At 42.4% G+C, this 25,235-nt stretch overlaps 1 long non-coding RNA gene across 1 annotated transcript; it reads right to left on the reverse strand.

Annotated features, from left to right (window-relative positions):
- Positions 1-1,313: 1,313 nt before the first annotated feature.
- LOC148394089 (uncharacterized) lies at positions 1,314-25,201 on the reverse strand. The gene is made up of 6 exons (XR_015859890.1): positions 25,122-25,201; positions 19,784-19,837; positions 19,299-19,434; positions 9,930-10,095; positions 2,641-2,710; positions 1,314-1,840 (listed from the first exon to the last, which is right to left on the reverse strand). It is a non-coding gene; the product is annotated as an uncharacterized LOC148394089 (long non-coding RNA).
- Between the last annotated feature and the right edge of the window lie 34 nt (positions 25,202-25,235).

Raw genomic sequence — 25,235 nt, forward strand, 5'->3', positions numbered from 1 at the left:
AAAGCCCTGACATCACATCCGGCAATTCAAATCTTCTTCTGCTGATCGTCCAACGGCGCTCCGCACACTGACGCCGCCAGGTGGTCGCCTGTCATGGTGACTACTGTGGAAAGGGTTGCTTCGGACTATCCGATGAAACTTTGAACACCCAACATGTTTGGATGGATACCCTATCAATAGGACCAAATCTCCTTTTGTTTCCGAGCAGGCTCTGGTCGAGTGGTTAACGCCACCTCGTTAACCTCGTGTAGTGTACCTACACATGTTGTCATATAAAGCAGTTAACCAAACGTCTGATTTTTATGTTTTAATTGGCGAATATAAAAACAAGGAATAAGACGCCAGACAAGTTTTAACATAAATGTTTATTAAAAATAATAATATTAAAAGCAAATTTCAAACCTGCAATCTAATGTGAAATTGCAGTAGATATATTGGATAACAATATTTAGGCGTATATAGGTATACACGTTATTTAAAAACGACTATAAGTGCTATACTACGATACAAGTGTTTACCAGCTCAGTGGCCTAAGAGGAGAGTGTCCGCCCTGAGATTGGGAGGTTGTGGGTTCAAACCCCTGCCGAGTCATACCAGTGACTATAACAATGATACCCATTTCTTCCCTGCTTGGCACTCAGTGTAAGGGGTTGAAATGGGGCCCCCCCCTGCGCTCGAATACCTCAGATTTAGGGTTCGACTACCTACCCCTGCGAAATGTGCTAAGCATGAATGTACTAACTCTCGTCAAATTTCTCCCCGCAACACTATCCGCATTGCATTGCGCGCTTCTCTCAACAGCACATTGACAGTAGTGTTGGCCCGTGTGTTTACTTGATTGTTTTTTGTCTGGTGTATTGGTTAGTTGTGTATTATTGAATTTAAAAAAAAAAAAAAAAAGATCTGTGTGTGTGTGTGTGTGTCTGTGTGCATCTTATATTTAGATGCGTCTTATAGTCCGGAAATTATAGGAGATTTAACAAAATAATTGAAAACAATGAAGCAGGAAACTGTTGTTTCTAACAGGTTTTACACTTCTGCCATGTTTTTCCCACGTGGACCATCCGTGTTTGTTACAAATTTACGAAGGTGCACGGTGGTGCAAAATGTGGGTAATGTGGATGCCATATGGAGAGACCTGGTTGCTGAAATGATATCATTTGGTGGAGCCACGGGGATAGATCAAGCATAAATCAAGCTGCAGTCCAATTTATGAAGTCCACACAAACAAAAGAATTAATGCTCAATGAATCACATGAGGCTCATGCCTAAGAAAGACATTCACTTGAACAAATGAAACCCACAGCCACAAATCATTTTCAATGGTTTCTTTTTATTGGAAGAATGTTTCTGTTTTGTGACATCATAACTAGCTTACCTTCTGCGCATCTACGATGTTATTGGGGTTGACGAATCGTTTGCCGATTATAATGCTAGCCAGAAACCCAGCAGACAATGTAGCTGTAGAATAGTAGCACACAGAAATCTACATTGTATGCCAGGTTCAGGACAAAGCAAATCGATGAGCTTCTGGAGGCCAAACAGGAAGCCTTTAAAGAAGGATGGTGCAAACGGACAAAAGCCTTGACAAGGGCCCCTTGTGGAGTTGTGACAGAGAACATCCTGTCTGCGGGGGTCACAGGATGGAGCACCACCAGCTGTCCAATGGGGAGGCTCGGAACGCGCAGAGCCACCAATGGGCGTGGAGTGTAGCGGGAAGTAGGCTGGTCCGCCAGAGACCCAGTAGCCAGATGTAGCTGCTGATTGCTACACAGGATCTACACTGCCTACTGAGCAAATGACGGCCGCCGTACGCCAGGGGATCCGGGTCCGAGTCCATCTGCAGGGGAAGAGCACGGAACATCCCTTTAATACAAGTCATGGAGCGCAGCCCGAGGGCGGGGAAGGATATGGGAGATTATCCGCTGACGAACATCTCCAAGCATGGCATTATCAGTCGCAGATTCCTGTCATTCTTTCCCATTAGCCCCGAGGCCATGCCGGCTCCAGCTACGACACATAATGGAAGCACTGAACCACTCTTAATAAAATAGCCCACGTAGGTGAGGAGCCCGACGCCGCATACCTGAGAGCTTGTGACCGCCACGTTGATCAAATAGCTGACGGTCACTTGATTCCAATGTTGCTTTTATTAAGGACAAATGTGCCGGGCTTTTCCCCAAATGACACATTCCAGCCATGGAGGCTCTCTCTCGGTCACGTTGTCATTATCACGCTGCACTTTTGTGCCGCACAAGTGTAGGAATATCCGAAGAAGCTTTCAAAGCTTACAATGGAATGTCATAAGAGGCCAAGCTAACTCCTTTAACAGTGGACACTTGGAAGTGTTTCTTTAGTTACTTTTTCAATAATTAGGATATTTCTAATGCAAGCATGAATTTAGAGATCAGTGAAGCACTTTGTGCCGCAAAGTGCTGGGCAGCACTGAGAGCTACTCGAAGACATACAGCATAATAAAAGAAGAAAAAAAGACTAGAAATAATGATAATGTAGTTTTAATTATTATGTACTCATATATGAAATGGATAATAAATGGTTGACATGATTTTATTTGCACTCCAAAAGCAACAACAAAGATTTTTCTCTACAGACATAAGGACGACGCAGGTGAATACTCACCTCTCTTAAAGACTTTGTGTGTCCAACAAATATTTCTCTTAACGTCTGGGAAAAGCTTGAACGTGTTGACCTGAAACAAAAGACAAACAAAAGAAATCAGTTAGCACCCGATATTTTAGAGGCAAAATGTGTAGCCACAATGGGTTTAATTTTTGTGACCAATGTAATGGGTAAGAGCCGAAGTTGTTAATTTTACAGACAAGTGAGCACAGGTCGACGGGTCTACGAGAGGGAGGGCGGCATCGCTGTGGGAGTGTTTATGGACGAATTCAATTATTGCCAATCCCCCAGCTTGGTGGAGGCAAATTGGCAAACGCGCAGCTAGCCTTGTGCTCGTACGCAAATCAGGCAACATCAATTAGCATTTATGAGCAGCGTTGTGCCAAAACTATTTTGACCCAAAGAAAAAATGACAAAAACCTGACGACAATTCAATTATTTCCAACATGACCAACACGACCATATGTCCATCAGTAGTTTGTGGCATTATAATGAGCATCGGCGGCCTCAAAGAACTGGAGTGGGACAAGAATACTGAATTAGATTCGACTGGGCTTAATGCTTGTTTTTTTTGTTTTTTATTAAAATCAAAAGTTGTCAATGTCAAATGAAAAGCATGAATCTAATTTTTCTTTTATCTACACAAGCGTATCTATTTTTGCTGACAGTTGATATAAATATTTGATCTTCTGTGGTTGTGCTACTGCTATTTACTTCTCTATTCACTTTCCTTCTTGGCCAGGTTGTAAAAGAGATGTTTTGTCTCAAGTGGTCATTTACCTGCTTAAATTAAGGTTTTGATAATAGTAATAATCGTTGCTGTAAAACCATTTTCCCATTGCAGGGTTATAAAGACTATAAATGTTTGCTTTTCCTCCTATGAAATTAACAAATATAGTTTTGCACCCACCGGGCCCCTTTAGTCATTTTTTTCAACAACAACAAAAAATGTGGAATGCTTTACAAAGTTGTTGTGTTAAAGATATCGTCAGCATTGCAGGTTCAGGTGTGATATTAACTCAACCAGATCGTCAAGGCTGAGTTTGCTCTCAGGAATGAGAGAGATAAAGGTTCTAATCTCTTCGCTACGTCTTATCTTGGACTTTTCTTTCCATGCTTTGGTGATGCTGACACCTCTGCCATGCCGGCACATGAAACAGTTCCGTTTTTTTCCAAAGGAAGTGCCGAGTGGAGTAGTGATAGCGGCCTGAGGTCGAGGTTCGCCGGAGGGAAACTAATACAAACATGTATTTCCAAATACTTATATAATATGTTTTTTTTTCCTTTTTAGCTGAAATGCAAATACACATAACAATTGTATATATATATATATATAATGTAATATAATGTAATTATAATATATAATAAAATATATAATATGTATTTGGCAACATCAATAAGCTACAGAGATGATCCAAATAATAGGAACAGATTTTTTTGATGCACTGCAAGTTGCACACTGGAGAGGGGCGGGCCAGGCGTGCCATTCCATTCCTGCCTGCACTGGGCAAATCTATTCCTAGAGTGTGGTGAATGGCAGTTGATGTGGGTTTCCTCTGAGCTGCCTGGAAGATGACTGGGCCTGACCACATCCACATTTGCACACACGCAGACACACATATTCACAAAGTGACAACTGCAACTGCTGCACACACACACACACACACGAGTCCGTACAAACAGACACACGAGAGCACATTGTGGGGGAAGCAAAGAGGAAGTGAATCATTACCCTGCCTCAGCCTCAAAGTAGGGGGTGACCACTGAACAAGAATGTGTGTGTGTGCAAACGTACATTGCATTTTTGTTGCAAGCGACATTGGTTGGTATTGGTTTGCGTGTGTGTGTGTGTGTGTGTGTGTGTAGGCATGTGTGCGTGGGTGGGTGTGTTGGATGTGTGAGTTGGGTGTGGATGCATTCCCTTTCTCTACTGCATGTGGTACACTTCATCTCCAAACCACGTCACTGTTTAATCTAATGGGAGGTACTGACAATTGGGAGACACTATGGTTGCAGTACAATAATACTATCTGTCATTCTATTAAATGCTAAATGCATGGCTGAAATGTTTTCCTGAATTGTTTCCTGATGCTATTAAATAACAAGCAATTTCATTACAAATTTGCAAATAATATCTACTTAGTTCCTTGCTGTAGACAAAATTGGAGGGATGCACTGACAATGAAATACTGTGGGTATCCACCATACTGTTTGGATCATCGAAGATGAAGTAGTAGACATAAATCTGCAGGTTAAAAAATGTGTCCAACTATTAATATTAAAAATTCCCATTCATCCAGGTTGTTTTATTCCCAGGGTACTGAATTGGCTGTAACCGGACTGTTCTGGTTGTCTTGGAAGACATTTTTGCCTCATCAAAGCAGGATTGATGTTTTTGTCAACACCAAAAGTGGCTGACTGTAAAGCATGAGTTTTAAGTGTGGAATCCCGATGAGATAGTCACGACGAAATACGTATGTGTTCATATGGCTGGATAACATTTTCTTCACGATGCATTCACAATTTTAAGCCAAGCCATAGGATATACGCCAAGACACAGGTGCTACTTCAAAATGAAAAGGTATCCTTGTGTGACACAATGACATGTTAATGTTGGTTAAACTGAGAGTCAATTCTACAAAGTGCTCTCAAGGATTGCCACTAGGCCAGCAGCCAATCAGCAATTAGATATTCAGGTCTATGAGAAGCCGACTGGTGGAAGAAGGATTACAGAGATCTTTTCTGTTCCCCGTCCAAAGGTTTTTGCTATCCTAAAATAGTGGATCAAGCAGATGGTCGTGCCACACAGGCTGGTGAAGTCTGTTTTCCTTCTTTCTCGTGACGCTCGCTTGAAATGCCTCGCTGTAAAACTGAACCCGAAATGGTTCAAGTGGTGGTCTTGAGAGTCTCATATCAGCCCAGAGCCAAGAGGAGTCTCCAGAGGGAGCCCCTTCCTCGTACCCCGGCGTACAGACACCCCTCTCCGTGCCCTTCCAGGGGGCTGGATTGATGGGAAGGAGCTGGCACGTTGAGCAAGGAAAAGCAAATTTCTTCCTTAAGCTGCTTTATGCTTCCTAAGACCTGGCAAATGGGAAAAGAAGTCAAGGGAAGGCCGGAGCGGGGAAGAAACACACGCTGAGACGAGCGATGGACCGATCCGCAGTCACAAGAAAGTCCTGTGTCCCTCGTCACCTTTTGGGGGGGTCACAGTATTTTACGCTCAGACCAGCAGTGCGCCCTAGCAGCCATAAATCTGCTTCATTAGGCCCAACACAGGGCAGCGTGGAGGCTATAATGCCATAATGCACGCTCTGTTTGAAGCGCCATAACCTGGCTGCCGATGCCTGACCTGCCTCCACCCGGAATGCTAACACCACACTGATAAATGCACCATAGAAGACCTGGACAGTCAGTAAGTTCACATGGACACTTTTGTTGAGGTCTAGTTCGGCACAAACACAACGTGAAAGTCTCAGTCGAGCATGTGAACCTTTGGTCAGCTATGTCAACATAAATGTGTTAGATGAGCCAAGACAGCTTGATTATCTTATTTGAGCTGTTCTTAACATGATTTTTTTTTTAATTGTGCTATATGTCAAGGCAGATATCTTGGCAGAGGTAAATTTGAATACGTTTAAAACACAACATAAAGATCATGATCAAATCTGAGGGACGGAAATTTTAATTTCCTGTCATTCGAAAAGTCTACGACTTTGATATAAAATGTAAAAAAAATCTCCGGAAGCAATCTTTTAGAATAATAATGGGGCTAGAGAAAATCATTAACATATCAGCGTTGAATTATGCTCGCTCATCCCTGATTAACTGTTTGGGAGAAAGGAGAATAACCTTGCATCATGATTGCTCATATTGTTTCTTTTGTTAGACCAAAGTACAGCACGGGCCTCATGAGCTTGTTGTGTAGTTTTGATTGACCAATGGCACTCATGTCATCCCCAGCAGATAGGTACGGGATGGTGGTAAATTCAAAATAGGTGCAATAGGAAGCTATATTTGATTATTGCTCTCTTGTCATGATCTTTTTCCGGTTAACCGTATTAAATTGGATTACATGCTGCGATAAAATAATCAAAGTGTAAGTGTGTTTGTCTGGACCGACAATTTTGTCACATTCAGATTTATCGATTTTTATTTGCATTTCAAGCTGCATTTTATTTACACCACTTTGGTCAAATGAGACAATGTTTTTTATCACGTGATTCAATTGGGGAATACAATCCTCTGATTGCATTTTCTGATTCCAACGTGAACCTGATCAGCAGGCATAACCGTTTTGTTGCGACGCTCCGGTCAGCTTGTATGCTATCAAGGTGAGTGCACTATCCCGGCTGACGTGCTTCCACTTTGAATAATCAACCTGGCTGAGTCACGCTGTTCACTGATTACCTTCAGAAAACAAAAGGAACACCTTAAGAACAGTCCGCCCATTCATCCTACTTTTCCATGACGTGCATCCGCCATGGACACACACACACTTGAACGCACCACTTATTGGAATTCAGAGTGGGGCCCAGGTAGGGGAAGCTATGCCCATATATGAGCATAGGAGGAACCGGGCCAGGTGTGTGTGCTTGTATGTATACACGCATGCTCACTCACACATGCACACACACATGCATGCACGTACACACGCACACACAAAGTGTAACGTGACGTTGCCTCTGAGCTCTTAACTCCAGCCTGAGAACAGTGGCGCTGCTTTGTTGCTGTATAAACAAGCGAGGCGTCACGCGGCCAGCGAAGTGAGGGAAAGTAACGAAGGAAGGAATGAGCGCTCATATAGTTGACATTGTTCTGCTGCTGAGCACACTTTTACTTGCGTAACTCCACTTCGGAAAAAAAAACAAAAAAACACTTTTGGCATGTCAGGAAGACATGACCTCCGTGACAGCCTTCAATGAGCACGTTGTGTGTGTGCATTTGTCAATGAGAGCATAAATGTGGGTCAAATGAAAGGTTGCCACAGGTAAATTATGGCTTGATTGTTGAAATGCGATGACTCAACAAAGTCAACATAGCAAAGTGCGTATGTTTAACAACGCTGTAGTTAAAACAAAGATGCCATTAAAACATAACAGAGATGTCTTCGGGGGAAAAAAAAAATCAACCGAAAACTTTTCAATTTAGCCCTATTATTTGTGGATGATCGCAAATTTACTAGGCGTCAAATATTTGCACTTAAGTCTTATATTTGCATTTCAACGCGGTTGCTAACCAAAACATCAGCACCTACAGAGGTGTGTAAACTGTGTCCCAGATAAATTAAAGGGTGGATACTTGTGAGCATTAAAGTAATAAATATGATCTTGTGCAAGGGCAGCATCTATTCAAGAGATTAGATTTTAAATAGACTCTTATGTTTGGTCGCTCCGCGATGTGTGCCACCTATTTGTTCCACCAGTATGCGTTTACTATTTCCCCATATTCATCATGTTCAAGAAAAAAAGGGACATAATATTAAATAAACAATATTGTATACGATACTATTATTTATATTAATAAATAGTCAAAACCAAAAGTGATCAGTATTTGTTATTTAGTTGTTTTTTTTGCATTTCATGAATATAACTTTTTTGAGGAAAACATAGTCCTCAGTGGGCCATAATAAAAGTATAAAATACAATATGATGTAACCCTATATTCATGCGTGTTTTGGGAATTTTTGTGGTTTTATTTGTTGAAAGAATTTTGTGGCATGCCGTATATGGCCCATATATTACAACTCCTGATCTAGAGCAGATGTAACACTGAATTTGAAGCATTTTGCTAAAGGGGAAGTCAACTCCCAAGATTTCTTTGTAAAAATATTTTCTGTGCAACCCAACTAATCAAAACATGATGGTCTGATTAATGTTTCGTTTGTGGAATATGAATTACATACAGGAAAAATCCACCTTTTTTATCCATTACGGGGGACGACTATTTTGTGACTTGATGTCGACTGAAAATAAATGTCAGGTCACTCAACCAATAAAGGCTTAGTGATTGAGACCGGAGACCTGGCAACTGTGATGTCATTTTCAGGCGACATCGAGTAACAAAATCGTCACCCCTTGAGATGGAAAAAAATGGGTGAATTGCGCTACTTAACTCACACTTCACAAACACAATATTAATCAGAATCCTGTGTTTACACTAGTGGGAGCACATATTATTGAAAAGAAAATGTTGGGGTTGACTTCTTTAAAATGTATAAATAAAATCCCGCACCACGTGATTTGTCACCCTTCTCATTTTCCTACTGTAAAATTATTTTTGTATGCACCAAATAATCCAAGTGTATTAATTGATATTTTCCTCTCCCCTCCTCCCTGAATGTGTGGCTGCAGGAAGGCGTCGGGCCTGCTTCCTGCCAAGTGGGACAGGGCAGGGTTCATTCCATAAGGCAGTGTTGATAAGGCACGGAAGGAGGGAGGGGGGGGTGTTGGAGGAGGGAATGGGGGACAGATTCCATGCTAATCTCGTCGAGATTCCTGTGAAACATCTCACCGCTAATTTCCATTGACGTTCAAAGTGCTGGGACAACACATCACACGTAACAATCCAATTTGTGCAATTCAGTAGGTAGTAATTCCACTGACAACCTGAAGTGACGGTATATCAACATCCCGATATTTAAAAGTTAGAGGGAGCGCAAAAATACATGATTAATCGCAGTTATCAAAGTCACGGCGAGTGAGACTCTTGCAAGAACAACATCAGAGAGCACACGCTCACATAAATAGACACAGTGGTGGTCAGATGGTGACTAAGCCCCCCGCTGCCCCTCACAAAAAAAGCCCAAACACAAGCACGTCAAAACTTGGCACAGCCAATCATGTGCGGCGTCCATTCATAAAGAGTCGGAGCTGCGCGATATGACAACCCCTCCTCCCTCCCGCCTCCTACTTCAGCCGCTTCATTCATGCCGCCACTGCCGCCAAGCAGAATGAACGCTATGTGTGTCAAATGAAGGGAAGAATGAGAGAGGGGAGGGTGCGGGGTGGGGGCTGTTCAGCATGACCAAGAGAGGAAGCGGCACCTCCATCTGTGGCGTCGAAAGTCAGAATCAGCTCTCACGCTCAATGTCAGCCATGACAGGTCATATGACTGACAAGAATCAAAAAACGAACCATTTCCGACCCCCCAACCCTCAGTTTGGAGACACCCGGCTCTCATTGGTAAAGCTTAACTTAGAACATATGATAGCCATCAACAGCAGCATGCACTCTCCTCCCTGGGAAGTTCTTAACCCCCTCCTCTCTCTCTTTTTTAATTTTTTGACTTACCGAGCTTCTTCTTCTTGGGCACTTTTGGAATGAAGAGGGGAACCCCCAGTCACTCCTCCTCTCCCAGTCATCTCCTCCATGTGTCCTCCGTTTTATACTGTCCCGGCGCTGTCCCGTGCTCCTCTGCCTCCGAGTGGGATTCCGGCGTCACTCTTTAAACTTTTGCCTGGTCCATCAATGGGCGAGAGAGGAGGAGGAGGAGGAGAGAGAAAAAGAGAGAGAGAGGAAAGACGCGATTGGGTAACAAGTTCTCACCCACATCCTCGCATGGACAAATCACACACTCTCGCTTTCAAAAAAAAAAAAAAAACCTTCACTTGTCTGCCTTTTATTCCCGCAGTTGCATTCTTCTAAGTGTAATCAGTAACAGGCTCACAGTGACACACAAACACATACACACATGGGTGTGTATGTGTCTGTATGTATACACACACATATATATATATATTGTGTTTGTGTGTGTGTGTGCGTGTGTGTGTATGCTGTGTGTGTGTGTGTGTGTGTGTCCCTCTGGGCTAAAGGTGCTTTCCCAGCGCTCTGGAGACATCGCAGCCGTTAAAACTCCATGAGCCAAAGTCGCGCTATCACATGTTTCCTCTCTATCTCCCTCACTCGGCCCCCCAACACACACTCTCTTGCGCACTCTCACACAGACACACACACACACACACTCTGGATCAGTGCTCCGGCACTCTCTTTATAGCATGGCTCTTCAAATGAAAAAAAGAAAAAAAAAAGGGGGGGGGGCAGGCCAAGGGGAGTGTCCTGTTACACGGCTCTCAATTGAGGTTAGAGAGAGGACATCCATTGAGAAAAAAAAGAGAGGAGGGAAGACGAAGGAAGGAGAAGGGAGGGGGGGATTGTGTGTGTGTGTGTATATTGTCAGGAAACCCCCGGCAAAAGAGTTGGGATGCCTGTGGAAATGGACCTGAAGGGTGGAGGGCTACATAAGAGGATGGGGTCTTCAGCCACTACAACAACCTTTAGTAGAAAGGCCAAATGATCCATTTTGAGCGGCACCGAATTATACACCTACGCTGATGCTCAGCTCCTGAATTTCGTCACGTGGATTAATGAGAGACCACAAATCCATGGATGCGGAGGACCACAATGTAAAAGTAGTGACATCATTAAAAGAATAGGAAGTAGCCAACGACACGGGCGGAGGTCCCTGCCATGTGTTGACCTGAGGACAACCCTGGTCCTCGCCTCTGGTGTGTGTCCCCCACCCCCATCCTCTGCCAGCCTTTGCCTACTTCCTGCCATTCTAACCCCACACACGCCATCGTTGCCAACCACACCTATCGAACAGTGCAGACCCTCACCACACCCTTACCCGCCCTTCTCCACCCACTCGCTGGCTCTTGGGGGTTGAGGGCGGAGGGTGGGCGTTTCAAACCTCCAGGAATGACATAGCTGGTCGCTTACTCACAGGAGGCCGTGTGACTCATCAAAGGCTGCGCTGCTGCACCCATGTTACACACACATTGCCACACACACACACATGGGCTTTGTCGGTTTCATTCATAACTCTTAAATACACTCCCTGACTCACTTCCCAGGACATGTGACCCAAATAGCCAGAATTATTTTCCCGCCTTAAGAACAAGTCCTGAGCTATGAGTTCCATCTGAATGTTCACACCTCTTCCGAATGACAGAGTCATGAAAGTCAGATTACACTTGTTGCCCACCCTGGCTACATTGCGGTCATGTGGCTGTGGAGGTCCCGACCCAATGTGTAGCACCATTGATTTTTAATCACAATTGTCACACACAGCAACTCTATGATGTAATGTTCTCAGCCCATTCTCACAAGAACGTATCGGTCACCACTATCTCACAATAACACTCGCCTCACTAACACTCAGTCTTTTGAGTGCACGGGCGAATGTCATCTTCAGCTATGCGATGACTACACTACAAAGAACAGAAGAAATATGGTGTAATTTAGTCTCGGGTTGGGATAAACCTTGTTTTGGCTTGGCCTGACTGTCAACCCAAATAAATGTAGGAGCACCTCATATTATATACAGCTACAAAACAAACTGACAAAAAACTTGCTTTCAAATCAGACGAGTAAAAACTGGTCAAATATTAAAAAAAAAAAAGATATTATTAAAAGTGAAGACAATTTGCAATTCTAGTAATGACACACGAATTTGATGCACAATTTGTCTTCGCGGGCCACATAAAATGATGTGGCGGGCCGTATCTGTCCCCTGGGCCTTTAGTTTGACACCTGTGATTTAGTAAATGTATGAATTTTTCTCTTTTAAATTAAAATATATTCTTTTTTGGGGGAGGAGGAGGCAAAACCAGAGCTGCAAATAAAAGGTTGTATTGTTGCCATGTTTGAAATTCATAATTTAGTGCAGTTGTCATGAATTCAGTATAAAATTGCCTTCAATAATCTAGCAAGGAATGCGGGATAGAAAGAGATAAAAAGTATTTTAAAAGATAACGGACGTTACGCAGATGATTTTAGATACAGATAGGCTGTTTTGGTTAAGAGTTATGAGCAGTAAGCACAAAGGCTGACAATGCGGGGTGCCGTGTGGACTTCAGAGACTCTGTGGCCGGGACTCGACAGTGATCCGATTTTTGGCAAAAAGCCCCCGGCGCGGCGTGGCTCGATGTGACGACGGAGCGAGTGGGTGTGCGTGAATCACGGCCTGTCGCGTGTCGATCCGATGAATGAACGGGTTTGTGTTTGCATGTTGCTCGGCGTCGGAGCCGACAGGCGCTGCTGAGCTGTGGCAGCAGGCAGCGCTCGAACGGGAGATGAGTCAGGACCGCAATGGCTCAAATGACTCCGGAGCTGCCAAAAAACATCAGGAGTCACATAAACGCCCTCTTCGGTCCCTTATTATTCAGCACTCTGTCACCGGTAGTTAGAAGGATTTTGTACAAAATAGCAGTTACTTGTGAAAGTTTCGACTATTTCTTTTAAAGCACACCTGTTTTTTATTTACTATGGGAAAGAGCAAGTATTTTTGTGGTGCTAAATTTGCTGTTGTCAGCATAGCATCTGTGTTTGTGAAGCATCAACAGGTTTGCTATCCTTGTAGCTTCTGTTGCGGCATCTTTCGTTTCAAAATATGCAGGCAAAAATGATGCCAATATTCCTGTATGTATTGAAATGTACAAAGGTGAATTGATTTTCCTCAATTGATTTTCTCAAGACAATTTTGCTGGTTCTGCACCAAATGTCACCACCCTCGAATTCACAGTGTAAAGTCACGTGTTTTTAGACTTGCTTAACTTTGTTTGAGCAAATTGAAAAATTCCCACCCATCACAATCTACTCAATAGTCACATTGCATGCCCCGTGATGTAGGATGGAAATGAACTTAACGGATTCTCATCTAATTTCAAGGCTACCTGATTCATGTATGATTATGGGCACAAGGACTAAAATACTATTGCAGTACCTCACTCTCTTTAGTATTTTTTTTTTCAGAATGGTGTTTTTAAAAGATAGTTAAATTATATCATTATAAATTATTATGAATAAAATGAATATTAGAAATTATATTATAAACCACCCAAACAATATTTCAAGGGAAAAAATGGTCTGTTTTAGGTTTGCCTGTAATTTTTCATATCACTGCTGGTATCACATATCAAGGACTAATTATGAAGGACATTTTTTGTTGTTATTTACATCTATATAAAATGCAGAAATAATATTTGTGCTACAAGCCACTATCAGTTGTGGAGAGCTGGGAAATATGAATCAGTTGGAATTCTTTGGACTTTACCATTAAAAGTGACGCTTAAATTCATGCTAAGGTTTGTTGCAAAAAAACTTTTTTGATTGTGCTAGCATAAATGAGCAGTTTTGCCATTTTAGATTGTGACTCAGCCTATTGTGAGAGCTCCCTGCTCGCTTTCTCAGGGTGGATACAATGGCGGAGATGTGCATTTCAACAGGCGGGGGCCCCTCCTTCATGTTGCCACACACAGAAACGCACATAGGCACATGCGCAAACACACACACACACACACGCACACAATGGAAAGGAAGCTGGGGATTCCTGAGATTCCTGTGGACAAAAAGGTGTGAACTCGGGCAGCCGAGCAGCCTGGGAAATCTGTCGCGGTGTGCTCGGGGAGCAGTTTAACGGCCGACAGAGGTGCCGGTGACACGGCCGCAGATAAACAAGACTTAGGCAGATAAGGTCAAAGAATTCAAACAACAGAGAAAAAGTAAAGGAGGGGTGGGTGGGATGCAACAGATAACAAAGACGACGTTAAAATATTTGGGATGTTTGGGAAGCGAGCTGTTAAGAAACGATTTTCGAGCTCAGTCTTGCTGTCTTGTCCTTTTCTCGTGCCTGACTTCCAAACTGAATTATTATATTACACGCACTTAGTGTGAACCATGGGCTTGTTTCCGTGAACACAAAGCTGATCAACTGCATTTGAGAAAGTTATTCTGTGATCGTTTTAAAATGTATCATTCAAATATTTCACAGAAGATGCCAAACGTAGAGCCCTATGATCAACTACGAAACTTTTCTTTTTTAATAATAATTTTGCTGCAAATTTTGAGATATAGAAATAGCTTTTTATTGATCACCATCTATCCCATAGAGTCTTTATTTGTTTGGCAGCTAGAAACCAGTTTGCACATTATTGCCACCTATATTTGCAGGGTAGTATTGGCTATCTACATTATTTTTTTTATATATATATTGTCCCACCTTGGTGGTGGTCAGTATTCTGCTGAGTGCCATTCGGGTTACTGTGGTGTTAACTTCATAAGGGGCATGGGGGTGGGGGGCATGCCCGAAGGAATCACACTGACTATATTAGGCCAGTATGTTTGTCGCAAGCACTCAATCCAACTGTGATGTCATGGTCACGCTGGCGAGGCATGACTGCATGTCTTATCTGTGCCCACTGGACTTGCGCTAGCTCCATTGCTGTCTGTCTGACCCTGACTCCCCCAGCATGCATGTGCGTGTGTGTGCGTTTGTGTGAGTGCCGCTAATAACCCTGCAGAAGCAGGTACTGTAAACGCTGCAGTTTCATCCGTGATGTGCTTTGGTGACACGAGAATTATTCCATGATTTCAGGAATAATGTCACCATGTATTTCATGCCACACAAAAATAATGAAATTACTGGCAGTATCAAACGTCTGGCCCAGGGATTATTTGGGGCCCAGATATTATTGGCCAACAAAGCTTCCTGCACGGGTCTATTTTTTAAAATCTGGCTCTGACCCAACCCGCCTCTGCCCAGCAACCCACAAACTTGTCACGTAAGTGAGGAGCATTCATTTCCCGTTTCTCCACCTGCCAATCTGTCACTAACACCCGCATACGAAGTCTTCAGAAAATTATGAAAACATCAAACATTCAATAACTCCCATTCCAGTACTCCAGTTTAAAAAAACAAAAAAAAACATTTATTTTTAATATGACAAACTGAGTGGAAAATGGAAGCATTCTGATTGAAATGCTAGTTTGCTATGTCTTGCGATTATAGTCTTTTTCTTAGCTAGCCTACCCTGTAAATCTAATCTCAAATATGACTAAAGGTAACGGTTTCTATAATTATTTAAGTTTTTTGTGGTAGAGATCTTTGTTACCCCACCCCCAAAACACACACACTAGTTCTGTTCAGTTATGTTTGCAGACTGCGGTCCTCATACATCTTTGCGCATGGTTAATTAGTATGATATTTGAACCCGTAAATTCTATTGACATCTCATTCCATCACTTCACAGGCATGTTTGAATGGTTCCCACCCTCACATTTTTAGGACAGGTGATAAACGGGGTGAAAAGGTTACATTTCTTTCGCGTGAGTCATGTTGGATAAGTTGTTGGACCAGGAACATGTGAACAACCCTGAAGCAGCATCAAACGACACTGAATGAAATTCTTATTGTTAAAGTAATCAAAACTTAACAAAATATTTGTTACTTTCCGCAGGCGTCTTTTTTGGAACATCAATATCATTTTCAGAGAAAATCTGACTAGCTGCACCAAGACCTGGGAGGATTACTCATAACATTGGAATACTCATATGATGCTACATCATGATATTATTGACAAAAGAAAAATCTTGGAACTGCACCATTACTTGATATTACTGGATTTATTACAGGCATATTTTGGTCATGCCAAATTCACAGTTCCGCACCATTAGTTGATGTTATTAAGGGCAAACCAGAGGTGGGTGTTTTAACTATGGCCTTTCAGAGGCCATGACATGCACCAAAAATAACTTTTGACACAGCCATGCTATAAAAAAACATATGTTGGGGCAGTATGAAAGGAGAAGGTGACAAAAAAGTCGAGGTGTTGCCACACCCTGAATGTGAAGATCTGCTCTGTGCAGGGCTGCATCTATCCGGGTGGACCCCCCCGTCAGGTTTATTTAATCCAAAATGTAATGCTGTCCAAATAATATGTGATTGATTGATGGATTTGGTTTTAACGTAGTCAGAAAAAAGATGCAAAATGTTAACAAAAAAAATTACAGTTGCAATTGAATCCTTCAATTTTTTTGTACGTGGTCATCAAAGGAAAGAGTTATGACATGCAACAAAAGTAATCTACCTGGAGAATGCTAATGATATGCTCAAGTGCCAGAAGGTCATCAATAACAAAAATTCCTCTATCTGCTTCAAAATCAACAACTCCTGCTTATAATAAATTAATTTCTGGAAAATTAAAAAAAACAAAAGTTTAAAGGAAATAAGATTTAATAAGAGACAGTTTAGTCAGTCTGAATTGTGTCTGAAAATTACAAAGGCTTTTTAAAGCAATATACAGTGTCAACACTGTCAGTGGAGGTGTGATGGCAATGTGACTCGTCTAAAGCAAGGACGCTCCACTTCGTCATTGCGGCACAACCCCCGCCTCCTCCGTCCTCCCCCTTTCCTCTTCCTCTTCCCTTCAGAGGTGCGAGAGGGAAAACATCTCCAGTGAGTGAATGAGCGACTGTGCTGCCTCGCAGGACACGAGAGCGGCGAGCGCTGCCAAGGCGGTGAGGGGTCACGCCGCTAGGAATGCGTGGTCTCCGAGGACCGCTGCGTCGCTCTCCGGCTCCCCTGGTGGAGAGCGGATGTCATGACGCTAGGCGTGAGCGCTTCGAAGGGCGTTTCCTGCGCTCACTTCCACCTGACCCTGCCCCTGCACGCTCATGCTGTCATCCACCACTTCCTCAGTACTCCCTCCCAAGCCGCTCCCCCCGGCGCCGACATCCACGCCCCAGACTGGTGGACTCCCTGCGACTTTCCCGAGAACCACCTTCCATTATCTTCACGACTGGTGCAACCCAGGAAGCTGCCACGGACGCCCGCCGCTGAGCTCACAGGGTTACGCTGGCCCTGTGCCCGACTTCCATTTCTGAGAACGCTTGATCGAAATACACAGAAATGTAAAACCCTTGTATCGAGAAAAAAACAAAGAGCAATTACACACATGTTTTCGATGAAAGAGTTCTTTCTTTTGGGTGCTCCTCACATTGTCACAATCTGACTTTGTAGCCACGCATGAAACAATAAAAATGAGAACATTTGTTGACTCCTGGATGTCCTCCTTTCGACTAATTATAACCCCAGATTTGCCTTGTTAAATTTAAAACACTGGATTAACTAAATTTATAGCAGAGTCAATTTGAATTTACAGTTTTAGAAAGAAATAAGATTCGGTTGGGTAATACATTACGTCTCTATTTTTGTTTTGCAACATCATACTTTCATGTGCTGAATGATAGCCTAGGATTTGAATAAAATTTCATAGATAAGTCAAGTGATTGGTTGAATTACTGAATTAATCGCTTCTTGAAACAATATATATGTATTTGATGCATTACTTGTCTGCGACCCTCAGAAGTAGCTTGCTAAAGAAGGCAACCGAATACGTTGGCATCGTAGCGTAAATTCTGCAATTCCTACAGCTCTGATCATGGCCACCCACAAATTCATCCTCATCCCAATAACTTTCAAATCACTGCTGTTCAATAAAAAACATGCCCCCCCTCCGTTTCAACAGTTGTTGAAATAGTTGTTTCCAACTCACATAAAAGTCACATCTGAGGGCGAGCAGGACGAGGAACCGCGTGTGAAATCGTCTCAGCGACCCGGCACAGTTCGTCCCCATGATGTCATTCCTGATTGCTTACGACTTTGCATAGAAATATGTGCTCAAATGCGGCATGTGAGCATGCTGTTCACGGCAGATTAGACTGTCCCCAACGAGGAGCAGTTAATGGTGAGAAAAGGAACGAGTGGTTCCAGCAGAAGCCTCATCCGTCTAAAAAACAGGCTGTGAATGGACTGCAAATGTCTGCAGTACATAAAGAACCACACAGAAAAAAAATAGCACCCCACTACATCGCAGGCCATTTCCAAGATTATAATGTTAATAAATCATGATACGCCCTAATTAAGGCACTTTCTGCAATCTTGTTCAGGAATCTTGATGGTCAGAAAAAAAGAGTTCTTTTCCTCTCCACCAGCACTTGCATCAAATAGCCATCCAGCGGCATTCTCTCATTTTGGGGGGGGGGCTGACTCACAAGCACCGGCCCACTCAACAACAACAACACCAGCACCACCTCTACAACCGCGCGCCTCCTCCTCTTCCTCCTCCTACTCCTCTGCTCAACCCCGGCCGTACCCCAGCGTGGGAGGCAGCCCGGCCCGGGACCAGAAGAGAGCCTGGGGCGAGGCGCGCACATACGCACACACAGCCAGCACGGACCCGCAACTCTGGAGCCTTTTTTTTTTTTCATGCACCCACGCACACATTAACACACACTTCTAGCCCACATGCGGTACCCATGCTGATTTTTAAAGCACCTCTTTAATGATGTCATGTGCGCACATGTGAAGGGATCATGGAGGGGAAACACGTGGGAGTGTGTGGGCGCTACACTCACTGCATGTGTACTCTTGCTACTGTAACATTTGGCTCACACACGCACACACGATAAGGAAACACTGTCCTATGCTTATGGACCACTACGTTAAGCATGCAATTTGGTGAGCCACATCCAAAATTCTATTAATAACAATCATAATGTCCAATTCTGACGAAGCATTTAACAAAATTTCAAGCAAGAAGAAATGGGCAAATATTTTCAGAGTAAATGAAAGTTTAGTATTTTAGTATTACAAATCCGGATCTAATTTGCTTTTACATTTACTTCCTATCTGGTCTATTTTATGTATGTGAAATATTACACAATCTGATCATCAGTTTCACTGATTTTTGCAAATACCAACCAACCACATAATAACACAGAACAACCAGTGAATACAACTTCAACTGTGCTTTTATATAAACTCTGACAAACTTTAAAAATCACAGAATAATAAATTCATATAATTTGTGTGGCACTTACCAGCAGGACAGGAGGCTGTGAGGGTCATTCGCGAAGAACAGGTGGAGGAGGGGCACGTCACTCCCACCCTGTCCTGACACTGAGGCGGTGAGATCCTTATGATTGGCTGGGTGTCACACGTTGTGGGATGGCAGCACTGTGAAAGGGGCCAGATTGCTCATTAGAATATCTCACATTTGCGCGTAGGCGTGCGTTTAGCGAGCCCGCTCCCACTCTGCGGGCTCCAGGAACACTCGTTCTCCATCCAACGCCATGCGAGGTCCTGACCCGCCGAGTCTGTCCGCTACTAAGCCAGTCCAAGTTACATGGGTTGGAAATTCATTAATTTTGTATTCTCCTTTTCAACATAAATTAGCGGAAACATGGTTACAACTAAAAAAGAACACTTTCAATTTGGACTTGGAATTGAAGCAAGTCAAATCTATATGATCTATGTTAAAATGGCTAAGCCGTGCACCCATGATTTGATAAAAAGGTGGGGGTACCTGTAGTCTTTGGTCTTAGCTCAGACACCTTCAGCAAATGGAGCACTGCAGGATCTGTGAAGCGCAAAAACATACACACAAATACAAGAGAAAGTCACAACAAAGCTTATAAGGATCATTTGATACACTGCAGGCTTTTCCAGTGCACACACATGCAACATCCCGACGGCGTTGGCGCACCACCATTCTTGCCCGCAAAAGCAAAGCTCAAGATGGTCGCATTGCATGGTCGCTCAATTTATTGCAACCTTTCCTAAATGTTTAATTCCATTTGGAGTACACCTCTCCTTTCTCAAAAAAAGTAATAAAACATGCTACAACCAAACAAAGCCTCTACGGGTGCGCCGATAATATGTTCTTGATCACAGTGTTTTCTTTTTAAGCCAAGCAGCCAAAGAAATATCTGAACTGTGTTAAAGAGGGGCGCTCTAGCACTCTCCTAAGCTTTGGAAAAAAACATTTAAAAAAAACCATCAGAACAAAGCCCATGATTAAGCCATGCACCTCATTTTACATCATAACAGAGCAGGTGCAGCCCTCTCCATCAAAATGAAAAAAAAAAATGCCACAAAGCCAGCCATACTGTATATCACAGCCCTTCCCCAAAAAATTTCTTGTGAGCCGCACACCTCCTTCAACGACAAATTTGGTGCACCCCCTCGCCGCGCTTCCAAAACAAAACATAAACAACGTATTAACAAATTGTAGCACAGCTAAAGTTGGTGCACTCCAAAAACAAAAAAAAATCAAACCACAATATAGCCTATTAAAGAGTCAACCAAAAGTTTCACTATCACTGTCATTTCGAACTTGCATCAGTCTTAAAAAAAAAAAAAAAAAAAATATATATATATATATATATATATATATAAATCACAATAGAGCAATTGCGCAATAATCAATACATTAAAACAAAATCGCACCATGATATACATGTAAATAAATAAGAGAAAACTAACTTGCTTTTGTTTCTTTATCAAAATGTAACCAGGTGTAGCTTCGTATTTTATGGAACATTTTATATTTGATGCTGGAATATTGCATCAGAGCTGTGACGATACGTCAAATTAGAACAACTTTGTTCCACACCTTTCCCTGTATATAAATAAGTTGTCAAAGTGTCTGGTTGGTCCGGTAGCATACCAAAGTCCATGAGACATTTGCAAAATTCCTTTCATCATCACTCTGTCGGCAAGACAGGTGAATCTCATTCCTCACACATTAACGCACACTGTATGACATCTGGGTGAAGACATGCAGGAAGGGGAAAAAAAAATGCTCGGAACATTTGAACTTGCAAAATTGTTTTCCATTCTGCAGCAGTAATTTGCAATATTGGGTCTAAATTGTTTAACTGTCTGCGTATTTCACAATTCCTCAAGAGGTGGACTATGATTTTATTATTCTGAGGATTGCTTATTATTTCATAAATGATCCATCAAAGACTCGAAGTGATATCTTAAAATAGGCGAAATGGGGAATGTGTGGTCTGAAGCGCAATGTGTTTTCAAGGGCAGTTGAGGATACATTGTTTTGTATTCGCATTGCATCATCCAAAAATGCATTTACTGGTTGCTTTGACAAAACTCAAAATTGTCATATAGTGGACAGATAGGATTTTCATTGGACTCCTATGAAAGGGTCCTTCAATATAGGTATTTTGATGTTTTGTTTTTTTCTTTTCATTTTCAGACCATATACAATGCCTTGTTCCGAAGCGGTTTGTTTGACTGACATTTCTAACGGCGACTAGAAATGCGTGGCATAAATGTGTCGCTATGCAAAGTTTGTTTTGATTGTACATAAATGAAAACACAGAATTTTATTTGTTTGTTAAAGGTAAAATTGGCAGTTAGTGCAGATCGTCATCAGATACCGACAAAATGCTTACTATCACATGAGCTGACATTTTCGTTAAGTTGTTTTTTGTCCCCTCCAAAAAACATTGCAAATATCTACATTTTTTTGGAGCATTAACTGTAAATCGATGATGCCTGGCGCAAGTTACACCATCATCTGTGTAAGTAATTCATTCAAAGTGAAAGTGAAAAATCATCATCGCCTGCTGTGATGGCGTCAAAGGGGAAATACACCTGCTGTGGGGCTTTACCGTCATGCCTCACCAAAAATTCGTGACTTTTCCCTTTTAAGCCCCTTGTCATTCTCATTCTGAATCGCCACCGTTTGCACGCATATCGTCGGGCGTCTAGTACGAGACAAAAAGCGGCGGAGAAAGCCGACGACGCTATCGCTACAGGATGTGGAATTCTCTGAATTCATTTTGAAGTAGCTCACACTTGTCTGGAAATGAGTGCAGGGGAGGGTTTAGGGTATTTTTCTCAACAGCCCCAGCAACATATTCTCAATGTACTATTCTCAGTCTTACACTGACTAATTGAAATCCTTTGTCAGCTCATCAATGTGATGATTTTTTTTTTCAATAGAAAACCACATAGCTGCTTTGTTTCCTATCACTCAAAGAAGATTGAATCTAATTTGCTGGAAAACACATTTGACATCTCATCAAGCTGAAGAAAGGTGTCATTCACACCCCATCAAAGTTTCACATTGATAAATCAAATGAAGTAGCAAAAGGAAATGAATGCAGAGAAAAGGAGATGTCATTTAAGTTTTACAGCAAAGAATAGAATATCTGAAAAGAGATACAGTAGATGGAGTAGTAAAGGAGAACAAATAACACTCAGTTAAAAACTCAAATATCAAACAAATATGATGATGTAAAACAAAACAATGAGGATGATAGGGAACAAAAACAACAGAGCAGAGAAATGGTGATTAAGCCAAAAACCCTTACGGGATTGCATACGTTGGATGACAGGATGGAAAAGCGATCAGATATTACATTAAAGATGGACTTCAGTGACAAACTATATATAAAGAAGACGAGAGGATTTGAGAAATCAGAACAAAATCAGATATTGATTGGATGTCACAAGAGAAAAGGAAAAAAATAGAACCGAGATGTTATGAATGAGCCTTTTTAAAAAAACGAATCAAATCTGTATTTGGATGCAGATCTGCACACGAAAAGACTTAAAAGAACAAATGTTGCATGGATTCAAATACAAAATAAAACCGTAGATGATATGAGTCTTAGCAAAAAAAAAAAAGGATCATGTCAGACGTAGTGCCGAGAAATAGAGAGACAGATGGGAAAGCATGATACAAACAAATGCAAGCATAGATATGATCATATTTCAATTAGTACAAAACAATAAAAGCACAAGAAATGATATTTGATAAAAAATAAAATACCAGTAGAGCTCAAATAAGATCATCATTGATAGAAAACATAGACGACATGAGAAACAGGATGACATGCAACCATGTAAAAGTAAAAGTGAGAGTTTTTAAAACAACAATAAAAAGCTAGGAGAAGTAATTAAAACAAAATATTAACTTGGATGTTGATGTTTTGCAACGCCATTAGAAATTTCAAGGGTTTTTCATACCAATATTTCGGGCTGTATAATATCGAGTCCGGGTTAGCATAAATCATCAGCAACGAGTGTCGGGCAGTCAGTCGCGGGTCATCGGAGTACACCAAAGTCGACCGATGACAAACGTGCGAACGCGGGATCGCCTAACCTGACAAGGCAGCTGCCTTTCCAGCTCCTGATAACAAAAAAAAAAAAAAGCAGGGTGGACGTCGAGGGACAGTCGCATTAACTTGAAGCTATCATTAAAAAAATAGTCTTTGCAGTTAGGTCAAATAGATTCCATTGATGATTTCATGCGAATTTTAACTCCTAGCTTGTTTGTCAACTTGCTCCCAATCCCGGGAAGACCGTGTGAAGGCCGAGGTGTTTTCACTGTCTCCTTTCACTGGGAATTCCCCTCTCGGAGCCACAGCTGTACATTGGCCTGTGTGCAAAGGCATGCGTATGTGTGTGTACATATATGTGTGTGCATGTGTGTGTGTGTTTCCTCCCTCATTCCCAGGCTTCTGAGTTAAAGCCTCTTAAATGTCCCCCCTTTGCCTTTTGTCCTCACGTTTCAGCTGAAGTTTCCCCGCATTCATCCCACCATTCCGACTGTGTGTGTGTGTTTGTGTGTGTGTGTGTGTGTGTGAGAGCTCCGGAATGCACTTTTGGTTTGACAGGCACCTCAACTGCATGTGAATGTGTGTTTGAGTTTGCATGTGTAAATAAAGCCGTTTAAAAACAAATCATGATAAGTAAATTAAAGGTGAATTTTGTGAATCATGCAATCTTTTTTTTTTAAACGCAGGCATGCTTTTGGCCCTTGTGCAAAATCAACATGCGCGTGCGCACAAACACACACACACATACGTACACATGCACACACTTCAAATATGTGCTCTGGCTCAACGAGAGCTCTGCACCCACTCACCCACACAGCCACCCACACACTCACGTGCACTGCCAAACAGCGCTCGCTCATGAGCCACCCACCGCATCCCCTTCCCAATCCTCCCACCACACACACACACATTTCACACCGGGCATACGGCTGATTTCCTCTTTTTTTTGGCAGCAATAAAATGCTAAACCCAAATACATGATAATCACATTCCGTGCATATCTCTCCCGCCAGCGGGAAGTTGCGACTGGTTTTCTGCAAAAGTTGCTTCCAGTATGCGTGCTTGTGTGTGCGTGTGTGTGCGTGTGCATGTGTCAGTGCATGTGTGTGTGTGTTGTGCAACCCTGGACCCAGAAGAAGGCGAAGAAGATGAGAAAAAAGGCAGAATGAGTGCGAGGGAACAAAGAGATCTGGGGTGAAGTCTCACACATTCCTCAGGCTTGCCAATATTCTACCAAGCACCATCGTGGCTGCTGCAAATCCAGACACACACACACACGTACACGCACGCACACACACATAGGGTGAAAGCTCACACCTAACTTTTTTCCAGCCAAAATGTCCCCTTGGTGAACAATGTCTAGACCATGAAAAGTGATATAGGGATTGTGCCACACAAATGAAGACAACACATCATCAATTAACACAAAACCACACACACAGTAAAACAACATTTTCGTTTAGCGGACCAACTACAATCCCCACAGAGACAAAACAACCCCACAGCAAAATGTGGAATCTCAAGGGTCGTGCTCATAACGACAGAAAGACAAGAATGTGTGTAATAAAACCACATTCATGTCATCCGTCGTGAATGAACAATAAAAGTTCGGCATGCAACTCAAACGCTTAGAAATGCTGACAGGCAAGAAGAGGCTGTCCTACCTTATCATGTTATTTTTTTGTAGCAGAAGAAGGGATGCAATTAGAGAGAAAGAAAAGCATTGAAAACAAATGCATGTTGCGTTGTTGATGTGTAAAGAGTGAGCACTACCTGAGCACATGGCACGCCGCACTTTCTCCACGCGCTTTTGTCTCTCTCTGCTGCTCGCCTCGCATGCTTCTCCATCTGCCTGTCGCTCAGCGTCTCTCCTCATGTCTTCCTCCC

This window comes from Syngnathus floridae, chromosome 8, assembly GCF_059516105.1.
Source record: "Syngnathus floridae isolate MCC-2025c chromosome 8, RoL_Sflo_1.0, whole genome shotgun sequence".
In the NCBI taxonomy this organism is placed as follows: domain Eukaryota; kingdom Metazoa; phylum Chordata; class Actinopteri; order Syngnathiformes; family Syngnathidae; genus Syngnathus; species Syngnathus floridae.